The sequence below is a fragment of the Mus caroli genome, unplaced genomic scaffold, assembly GCF_978045245.1.
Source record: "Mus caroli unplaced genomic scaffold, Mus_caroli_1 scaffold_2, whole genome shotgun sequence".
Taxonomy (NCBI): Eukaryota; Metazoa; Chordata; class Mammalia; order Rodentia; family Muridae; genus Mus; species Mus caroli.
The window spans coordinates 12,778,159-12,788,847 of NW_028227257.1; the positions used below are offsets into that span (position 1 = coordinate 12,778,159).

General features: G+C 48.1%; 1 non-coding gene across 1 annotated transcript; it reads right to left on the reverse strand.

The window, feature by feature from the left end:
* Window positions 1-455: 455 nt before the first annotated feature.
* On the reverse strand, window positions 456-558 carry LOC147005730 (U6 spliceosomal RNA). Its single transcript, XR_015046576.1, has one exon. It is a non-coding gene; the product is annotated as a U6 spliceosomal RNA (small nuclear RNA).
* Window positions 559-10,689: the final 10,131 nt, after the last annotated feature.

Sequence of the window (10,689 nt, forward strand, 5' to 3'; positions counted from 1 at the left end):
AAACCCGAGCAGTCAGTACAGCAGATTACACAGGAAGTGCCGCGCCACTGCTGGAGTCTGAACCTCAGGGAGACCCCTGGCACCAGGAGCGTTCCACAATGATACAATGTAGTCCCCGAAAGGCCATGTGCAGGTGCAGGGCCATTTTGCACACTGTATTCTTTTGTTACAATGTGGGCAGGGTGGGGTGGGGAGGAGTGCAGGGGTGGGGGGGTGAAGGGGTGGAGAGATAGCGTAGCTGTAAAGAGCACTGGCTGCTGTTCCAGAGGACCTGGGTTCAATTCCCAGCACTGATACTGTGGCTCTCAACCTCCTGACACTCCAATTCCCCGCTATCTGACATTGTCTTCTGGTCTCCTCAGGCTCTGCATACATGTGGTGCACAGACATGCATGAAGGCACAGCACCCAGATATATAAAGCAAAATAAATAAATAAATAAATAAATATTTTAAAAAGGATGTGGACAGCTTCCTAGATGTCCCTGCCATCCTTGCACAGGGACCATGTGACTCTTGTCCAAATTGTCCCAATTTTAGTGTGCACACTGCCAAAGTGGGCATTGGGGTCGTGCCTTCGATGAGTTCCAACAAATGTATAATGGCAAGTCACCACTGTGAGTGTGAGTGGCCACACGTATTTATCTCTCTGCCTCAGCATCCTCTATCCTGCCTGGCTCTCTCGTTTTTTGGGAAAGGGGTGGTAAACATCAAGTCAAAGAAGGTAATTGTTGGCTGAGTGGATGGTACAGGTATGTATCATTTTATAAGAAGCTTCTAGAAGGGCAGTGGTGGCTTACACCTTTAATCTGAGCACTTGGGAAGCAGAGGCAGGCTGAGTTTGGGGTCCAGCCTGGTCTACAGATTGAGTTCTAGGACACCCAAGGCTACCCAGAGAAACCCTGTGTTGAAAAAGCCAAAAAAAAAAAAAAAAAAAAAAAGTGTTCCTTCAGTGGCTTCAAGGTTCTGTATCCCACCTGCATGGAAAGGCACTCCAGTGTCTCCACCGCCCTGGCAGCACTCAGTGGTGTCAAATGTCATCCCATTACAAAGGCCTTCCCACACTCACGACTTCCTTCCCGCTCACACATCCCTTAAGAGGTAAGTATTTCTTCTAGAAATGTTTACTATGCACATGTGAGGAGACAGAGCTAGCGCTTCAGGGCCTGGAGAGCCAACACTGCCGCGATACCATGCTCCTCTATGAGCTGTATTCACCCAACACTGGTGGACTATGGCAGCCATGATGAAGATGGATAAAGTAAGGCTCCTGACCGTGATGTCTGAGTTTTATTCTGTCATATTTTCAGCGAACCAAAGCCAGGCATTGTGGGTGCGGCACCAGTGCACCATCAGTGAGCTCCCCTCCAGCCCCCCTGCTTATCTTCTGTGTTATTCGTTCCCCTGAAATCCCATCGGGAGGCGCACCAGGTCACTGCAGTGGACTGAATGCCCAACCACGAGGGAGGCGAGGCTTACTCTGAGCCCTGTGGCTCCACCCACGGACAACCTGAAGGAGGTGTGGCTTACTGGGATCTCCGTGGCTCCACCCACGGTCGTAGGAGCATGCTGTGCTAGGTTTTTACTTAAGCTAGACCAGAAGCAGGGTCAGCCTATAATCCTCAGCTTCTAACCATATAGCCCAGTTCTCATGCCAAAAGGTTCTGCAACCTCCCAAAACAGTGCCACCAGCTCAGGACCAAGTATTCAAACACATGAGCCTGTGAGTGTGTGTGTGTGTGCATCCGAGACGTAATGGGAAGTATTACTATAATGAATTCCATTTTATTCATTTAATTTAATTTATGCATGTATGTGTGTTTGTCTTGTGTGTCCCATTAGTACAGGTCTCTGTGGAGACCAAAAGAGGGCATCAGATTCTCTGGAACTAGAGTGACAGGCATTTGTGAGCTGCCCCATGTCAGTGCTGGGAACAGAACTCAGGGCCTCTGTAAGAGCAGTGAGTACTCCTAATGGCTGAACCATCTCTCCAGCCCCATCTCCATGGTATAGATGAGATAACAAAGGTACAGAGAGATTGGATGATTTTCTCAAAGATGACCAACTGGTGGGATGGACCTGAGGGTCCAGCTCGGGAAGGCTGACTACAGAGACCTATTGTCCAGGTTTGAAACCAGGGCAGCTGGGCTTCACTCTTGCTGTTCCGGCAAAATTATCAATGAAAAACACCCAGATCTTTGGGTGATAATTGATGTGGTCATTTCACATCTGGCTGTTCACGATTTTTGTGCGTAGGAATGTCTCACAGCCGGCTTATAGGAAATCCCAGCATCCAAGGAGGCTTTATAATGAATGAACAAACAAACAAAAAAACCCAGCGGGGACTTTTGAGAACATTTGGCTCCCGAGACTGTGGGATTTATACACAGACCAAATGTTCAGAGGAGAAGCTGTGCAGTTGGTCTTTTTGTTTGTTTGGTTGGGTTTTTTTTTGTTTTTGTTTTTTTATTTTTCAAGACAGGGTTTCCTCTGTGTAGCTCTGGCTGCCCTGGAACTGGCTCTGTAGACCAGGCTGTTCTCGAACTCAGAAACCCGCCTGCCTCTGTTGAGGGCTGGGATCAAAGGCGTGCACCACTGCCAGATGGCTTAAGTTGTGCACTTAAAAAAAAAAAAAAAACAAACCAACAAGCCGGGCAGTGGTAGCACATGCCTTTAATCCCAGCATTTGGGAGGCAGAGGCAGACAGATTTCTGAGTTCGAGGCCAACCTGGTCTACAGAGTGAGTTTCAGGACAGTCAGGGCTACACAGAGAAACCCCGTCTCAAAAACAAAACCAAAACCAAACAAAAAAAACAAGAACAAAGCTATGGGTGGCGGCTCAGGCCTTTAATCCCAGCACTCAGAGGCAGAGCCTGAGAGCTCAAGGCTAGCCTGGTCTACAGAGTGAGTTCAGGATAAATAACTAGGACTACATGGAGAGACTCTGTTTTAAAAGAACACACACACCAAGCCGTCAAGCTCTGCCCTATCACAGACCCTGTCCCTCACCCTCACTCACCTACACACACACACACACACACACACACACACACACACACACACACACACACACAGAAGAAACTTGCCAGTGATGGTTTGTGATGTTACTACTCACTGTAGACCACAGAAACCACCCATACACCTATTACCTGCCAGCCAGCTAAACAGTAAAAACATGGGTGACACGGACCACTTAGGCGTGGGAGACAGGAGGCACTGACCCAAGCTGGAAGGCAATGCTCTGAAGTCATAATGTTAAGGAAGGAAGCGGCAGCAGGAGGCGGTGATTCTACAGAGAGAAAGATGCTCAGGTGGGTTGAGGCGAGGCAAGGGCATGGGGGTCTGAGAGGCGCCCAGCTGAGTGTGGGGAAGTGTGAAGGGCAGAGAGCTCCTGGGAGCGGGCATACAGGCTATAGAAGAGTGTTCTAAAATTGGGTTGTGGGGACGGTGGCACAACGGCGAGGAACTATTGGGTGGCACCCTTTGAAAGGGTGAACTTAATGGTATGTGTGGTATCTCAAGATAGAAGTTAAAAATACATCAATAAATAAGAAAAGCAGATTTTTAAAAAGGCCTAAAATATGAGGGCGTAATTACGACAGAAACTGCCTGTCAGTTGAATTCAAAGCAGGCTTTATGAAAAGGAACATTTTAAAGCAAAGAAATGAGTGCACGGTTGAACTTTTTTATTGTAAAAGAAAAAAATTCAATATACCGCAAAATTAAGGCAAGGGCAAGGCGAGCCCGTCCCCTTCACTCAGTCTAGTGGCCGCCACTGCCCATCTGCTCTAGCTACAACCACGCCCACTCCCTCAAGCTGAGTTTTTGAAATAAATCTCAGCAGAGCATCATCCTGTAATTGCAGGCATGCTTCGAGAAGGTCGCTCAGTGTCGCTCAGTGTCTTCCTCGGTCAGCCTCGAGGGCAGTTTCCTTCCCAATACCTGCTGGGGGGGGGGAGGATACATCTATCTCCCCTGAGTAATGGATTTTCACACACACACACACACACACACACACACACATCTAATTTCGCAATCGGTCCTTGGCAGTTAGATACCTTACAGGTCCCTAGGTAGACAGTTTGGTGAGCCTGCTGGGATCCCAGCTTCATCTCAGCTTTCCCTGTTTGCAGTTAAGACTGTATTCTGATCAGTTATATGTATACACATACATGGAAGTTTGGGGCTAAAGCACTCAAGAAGGTCCTTAAAAAAATCAGTATGGTAAGGGATTTGGTTTTTGGTTTTGTTGTTGTTGTTGTTTCTGCCTGAAAAGCAGGTGCGTTTGAGCCTTTGAGCATCTGTAGAATATGAGGTAAACTTCAATGGTGGATGTCACCGTCTCAGAATAACAGAAGGACTTAACCATGCCCTCGGCTTTGTGGCACTGTGGGCTTCCTCCCTGTAGACTTAATTTATGCAAGAGAAAAGTGCACATCTGTGATGTTGAGTGTGACTTCTGGACTCTCTTAGCAACAGCTGAACACAGTACCTCCTAACTTGCCTATTTTAACTTCTCCCACACATTGATTTCCTTCTCTCTCTCTCTCTCTCTCTCTCTCTCTCTCTCTCTCTCTCTCTCTGTATATATATATATTTTATAACCCATTTTAGCCCTTTATAGACTTAGAGTTAAAATAAATAATTTATTGAACAACTACATTACACAATCGAGCCCTTGGCTTCTCCTTTCAAAGACTGACAGCAGAGAACACTTCCCGACTGAGAGTCACAGTGTGCCCTGAAAGTCTCAAAGCTGAAGTTTGAAGGAGAAAGGAAATCCATCCCTTATTACCCCAAGATGGGCACCACATGGGAATTCAATTTGCAACAGAGAGAGTTTTTAAAATTCAAAAGGCTGAACAAAGGCAGACCATATGTCCCGTCATGGATGAGGGCAGCCAGCCAGTGGGCAGTAAAACAGACTACCCCCACTCAGAGTGTCTGGGTGACCGTGACTTTGACAACAGGGGCCTCGGGGCTGGACATGGTGAGTACTTGGCTCTGTCCCCTTTGTGTGATCAGGACTCTGGCATCTTCAAAGGTCAGCAAGGGTCACAGTGAACAGGGATTCGTGACCAGCAGGAGCGGAGGCACAGGAGCGGTTTCTAGCTCAGTGTTCCTATGTAAATGCATTCATTCACACACAGGAGCCAAGAGCTAGAACCAGAGACAATATTAAACCTACTCTTCCTGGCGGCCAGGAGGCAGCTCAGCCAGGAACACACTTGCCGTATAGCACAAGGACCAGAGTTTCAGCTCTAGAGCCCACATAAAGAAGCAGGGTATGACACATGCCTACGTCCCAGTGCTTGGGAGGCAGACGGGGGCATCCCTGGAGCTCACTGGACACGAAGTGTAGCTGAATCAGAGAGATACAGGTTCAGTGAACATCCCTGTCTCAAAAAATAAGGTGGAGAGCAGCTGAGGAAGCAGACTGGTTTCCACATGTATTGTGCACTTACACACACACACACACATCCTCATATACACACACATACACACACATACACACACATACACACACACACCTACACAAACACATCCTCACACAAACACACATCCATACACACATACATCCCACACAAACACACATCCACATACACATTCTCTCTCACACACATACATATCTGCACACACACACATAAACACACACATCCACATCAGCACACACACACACACACACACACACACATCCCACACAAACACACACATCTACATACACACACACACACATACACACACGTAGTGTAGGAGGCTTCTAGTGGGCCCTGAGCTAACACTTAGGCATTTCCTTGTACATCTTGCCATGTTGGAGGGGAGGGAGGGAGACAGTGATAAGAGCAGAGTCAAGCATCAGACAGAGTCCATCATCACAGAGCATTCAGTATTCAAATAACCTGTATGGTCGCACTGTCACCACATGAGAGTCAGCCCCAACCACACAAATGTCCAACCGTTTTGTTTTTCAAAAGTAAACATTCTAAAAGTGGAAACAGATTTGAATCTGCGTGTGGAAGATGAAATCATAAACTATTAATAATAATGACTTCCATTTGGGGGACTGCTTCCGGATAAAGTCTTCATAGTTCATGATCTCATGTAACCCTTGTAGCCCTGTACAAGGCTCTTCTGGTTCCAGAAGACTGAAACCCACCTCAGATTGGCTTGGGCAAAGAAGGGACCCTACCAAGATAAAGACCAGAGAGGGCCAGTGTAATGCTCCGTAAGGGAAAGAGCTGGCCGTCAAGCCTGACGACTTGAGTTCGATCCCTGGAACCCACAGGGAGAGAGCTGACTTCTCTGAGCTGTCCTCTGACCCCCGATGCACTGTGGCATGTGCGTAGGCATGCACACATCTAAATAAATGTAATAAAAATTTAAGACAGGCAAAAGTCCAGTGGGTTTTAGGCACAGCTGAATCAGGGGCCTCGAAGCTGTCCTGAGAGCCTTCTTTGTCTCTGGCTCTGGCTCTGACCCCCCACCCTAACCCCCCCCCAGGTGTATCTCTCCACGTAGCTTAAGCCTTTCATCACCTTTCAGCACCCCATACACAGCCTTTTATTTAGTTGTTATTGTAATTTTGAGACATGGTCTCATGTAGGCCAAGCTAGCCTCAAATCTGCTAAGGATAGCCTTGAATGTCGTCCCCCCCTACCCCTCCACCCCCACCTCATGCCCTGTCCACACAGTGCTGGGGATGAATCCAGCCCCTCTACCCACTAAACACATCCCTGGCCCAGAATTTTTATTTTCCTCTTACTCCCAGCTCAGGCCTCCCATGAACCAAACCCAGGCTATTCAGAATGCTTCTTGCTGTGTCCTCTCATTGGTCAGGCATGGTCACATGTCCATCTCTAGCTCTGAAGTCGGTTAACTCTTCCTGGAAGACAAGGTGGACAGTGAGATTTTTCTCAGTTAGAAAACCTGAGAATTCTGGAAATGTGGTCAGACGAGTGAGTGAGTGAGACCTTCCCATTTTACTAGGGGAGAAACCAAGGCTCCAGTTTTGCCTGGTGGTTTGTGGGTCTGTGAGAATCACGGGCTATAGGGAGTGACTGACGAGGGGCAGAATGTGGGAGGCCAGGCCACTCAGACTCCTCTGGTAGGACCCTCAAAGCATCAGGAAACACTTGGCTCAGAGAGGAAGTCAAGGTACCGAGGAGAACAGTGAAGTTGGTCTGATGTGAGCTTTAAAAGAGTTCTAAACCAGGTATGACAGACAGGATTGGAAACAGAGGCAGGAGGATTGAGAGTTTGAGGCCATCTTGGGCTACATAGGGAGTTCAAGGCAGATTACATTACATGAGACTTGTCTCAAAGCACAAGGGCTGAGGAGATGGCTTAGCAGCTAAAGCACCTGCGGCACAAGCCAGAGGACTGGAGTTCATACCCCAAGCACAATGCCGGTAGGAGTTACGGTGTTCCCAGAACACCAGTATCAGAGATGCAAAGCAAAGGAGATTCCCCAGCAATCTGCCTAGCAAGGCCGTCTGAATCAGTGAGCTCTGTGTTTGATTGAGAGGCCCTTTCTCAGTGAGTAGGCCTAAAGCTATGGAGGATGACTCCCAAATCAACCTTGGGCCTCAACACACACACACACACACATGCACACATACCACACACACTTATACATATGTGAACATGCAAATACAAACATACATAAACACATCAAAATAAGATAGACAGAAAGGAAGGAAGGGAGGAAGAAAGGAAGGAAAGAAGGAAGGAAGGAAGGAAGGAAGGAAGGAAGGAAGGAAGGAAGGAAGGAAGGAAGGAAACAAGCCCCCAAAGGTTATTTTATCTCCCCTTTGTTTGAACGTAAAATGCTCTATTCCGGCCTCTAAGCTTCTGTGTTTTTTCTGGTAGCAAGAGAAACAACACAGACCCACTTGTTGGCTGTTTCTCCCACCAGGAGTTGGTGCATGCCCACATTGCTCCAGCTGTGACCAGGACAAGCCCTGCCCCCAAAACTATGGGGAGGAAAGAGACTCCATCTGCTGTCCCTGCCAAGAGACCTCGCCACCAACAGCCATGAGGAAAGAGACTCTCTCTGGGTATGAGGCCAACATTACTAGCAGGAGGGAAGAAGTGCAGCTTTGACCCCTGGGTGCAGTCATGTGTGAAGTCCCCCGTCCTGCACATCTCCGTTTGTGAGGCAACATACTGTATTGACTTTGTATCTGTGTGTATGGTGTATGCATATGCATGTTTTTGTGCATAGGGAATATGCTTTTGTGCATACATGTGTACATGCAGATTGTCCACAGCTGCTACCTATGATTGTCCCATGTTCTAGGAGGGACATGAGTTTGCCAGCTGCAGATCGTTTACGTTTGGGACTCTGGAGATTGGTATAAATGGGAGAGGCTCTAGAGGGCCTGTGGTGGCTGCTGCTGTCAGTATCTGCGGGTGCGTTTGCTATTGCTGGGTTGCTGCATTGCTGGGTTGCTGCATTGCTGGGTTGCTAGATGGAGATATTTTGCCCATGAAGATTGGATTTGCCCCAAGGATCTGGATGCTCCTAGTCAGCAGGAAGACGTCTACACTCTCTTTCCTCTCTAACCTTCTTGCTTTCCTACCTAATGTTGGGTGCTTGGAAGGGATTAGGGTAGAATAAGGGTTGAAAATGTGGTGGATGTAAGAACCCAATAAAGTAGCCCAGAAAGTACACCAACAAAGGTGGAGAGCCGCAAGGGGAGAGAGACACAGAGCTTTGACCTCCGGCCTCTGCACTGATGCACACACATGCACGTGTACACGTGTGTGTGTGCACAAAAGCATATGCACTGGTGGATCTCCATGAGTTGAAGACCAGCTTGTAATTCCAGTGCTGGAAGGGGTGGACACAGGAAGATGGAGCTCATGGACCAACCCTGACCAGCCAGTCTAGCAAACCAGCAAGCTCCAATTCAGTGAGAGACCCCGCCACAAACATTAAGGTGTGTAGTGAGAATTTTTGTCTCCTTAAAAAACACAGTTATGCTGGGTGTGGTGGCACACGCCTTTAATCCCAGCACTCGGGAGGCAGAGGCAGGCGTATTTCTGAGTTCGAGGCCAGCCTGGTCTACAAAGTGAGTTCCAGGACATCCAGGGCTATACAGAGAAACCCTGTCTTGAAAAACAACAACAACAAAAAAACAAAAACAAAAACAAAAAAAAAAAACAACTAACCAACCAAACAAAAAACCCCACAGTTTTGTTATGTGAATACATTTTTACTTTAATCTTGCCTCTGCCTCGCTCCACCCCCTTACCCGCCAAGTGCTGAGGTTAAAGGCATGCACCACCACACCTGGCTCCTGTCACTTTACAAAGAATTCCTTTTGAACTTTGTTTTTCCTATGATGAAGAGTCCTCAATAAGATGGCTTGGACATTGGGTCTCTTCTCCATCTTCCCTTCCCTGGTGTGTAGCCTAGGCTAGCCTCACACTATTGACAGTCCTCTCACCTCTGGGACGGCAGGAGCATAAGCCATGCCCAGCTCACTCACGCCCGTTTCCTGCTTGGTTCTGGAGCTGGTTGCTGAGCTGGTCTGGATCCCAGGAAGCTACAGCTGAGTGAGGGAGCTAGGTAAAGAATTCGTGTAAGCTGGGCGGTGGTGGCACACGCCTTTATTCCCAGCACTTGGGAGGCAGAGGCTGGTGGATTTCTGAGTTCGAGGCCAGCCTGGTCTACAAAGTGAGTTCCAGGACAGCCAGGGCTACACAGAGAAACCCTATCTTGAAAAAAAAAACAAAAAACAACAACAAAAAAAGAATTTGTGTAAACAAAATGCTGTAACTGCCATACCTACTTACTTTCCTTCCTTTTTGATGTGGTGTGTGTGTGTTTGCATGAGTGTGTCCACAGATGTCACCTGAGGTGGCTGTCCAGTATCAACCTTGATTCCTTTACCATATGTACTGAGGCAGGCTCTCTGGTTGGACCCAGAGCTCACTAATCAGGATCGAGCCAGCTTACCCAGTGATCAAATCTCTAACTCCCTTGTGCTGTAATTACAGGAGGACCACCACATTGATCTGGCATTTACTTACCTGGGTGCTGAGAATCCAAACTCCGTTCCCCACACTTTCCCCTGCTGAGCCATCTCCCAGAGTAGAGCTCAGAGTCTTTATAGAAAAGACAGTACCTTCCTTTCCAGCTCTTCCTAAGTGTATTTAGCCCACTACAGAGCTGTTCAGTGAGTGCTCCCAAGCAGTGCTCACCATTTAGCCTGAAGACAAGATAATGTTAAAAACCGAGCTGGGGGGTGCAGGTCCTGCCCACTTCCCAGTCTGCTTCACACCTACCACCCCTGCTGAGCAGACCCTGCTGACAATCAGCCAGGAGGAGAGAAAAGAGAAAACAACACAGGCTCCATTCCTCTTGATTCCCAGGAGGCGATGGCTGGGTGAGATAAGCCCCTGGAGGCTGTGGCCACCTCTCAAGTTGCCTTGAGTTTCAGTTTGTCCTGTGCAGGGCGGATCCCACAGTCTGACTCACTGTCTCCAGAGGTCTTGGTGGCATCCACTCTGCCCACCTGAAGAAAGGGTTCCAACCTCAGTCTCCATAGCAACCAGTGAAGGGTATTCTGCCTCAGGGTGAGGTATATGATTACATAGCCCCATCTGCCATTTCTACCTCCAGAAAGGTGTGTGGAGAAAGAAGGAAGAGTCCCTCATGACTCACTTCAGTCTCCTGGGGTGAG